The sequence below is a fragment of the Gekko japonicus genome, unplaced genomic scaffold (genome assembly GCF_001447785.1).
Source record: "Gekko japonicus isolate JY-2015 unplaced genomic scaffold, Gekko_japonicus_V1.1 scaffold4186, whole genome shotgun sequence".
Lineage (NCBI taxonomy): Eukaryota > Metazoa > Chordata > Lepidosauria > Squamata > Gekkonidae > Gekko > Gekko japonicus.
The window spans coordinates 92,010-92,629 of NW_015159836.1; positions in this window are offsets into that span (position 1 = coordinate 92,010).

The window sequence follows — 620 nt, forward strand, 5'->3', positions numbered from 1 at the left end:
CTTCTGGTGTCCTGGCCCCACTGCTGGATCTCCTGAGGGCACCTGGTATTTTTGGCCACTGTGTGACAGGGTGTTGGACTGGATGGGCCATTGGCCTGATCCAACATTGGCTTCTCTTATGTTCTTATAAGAGGGAACTGGATGAACATATGGAGCTGAAGCCCATCAGTGGGTATTAGCCACAAGGTACAGAGAGGAACTCTCGGTCTGGGGCGAGTGATGCTCTGTATTCTGGGTGCTTAGAGAGCGGGGGCAACAGTGGGAGGGCTTCTAGTGTCCTGGCCCCACTGCTGGACCTCCTGATGCCCCCTGGTATTTTTGGCCACTGCGTGACAGAGTGTTGAACTGGAGGGGCCATTGGCCTGATCCAACACTTGCTTCTCTTATGTTCTTATAAGAGGGAATTAGATAAGCATATGGAGCAGAGGTTCATCAGTGGCTCTTAGCCACAAGGTATAGATAGGAACTCTCAGTCTGGGGCAAGTGATGCTCTGTGTTCTTGGTGCTTGGGGGGGGGGTCACCAGTGGGAGGGCTTCTGGTGTCCTGGCCCCACTGCTGGATCTCCTGAGGGCACCTGGTATTTTTGGCCACTGTGTGACAGGGTGTTGGACTGGATGGG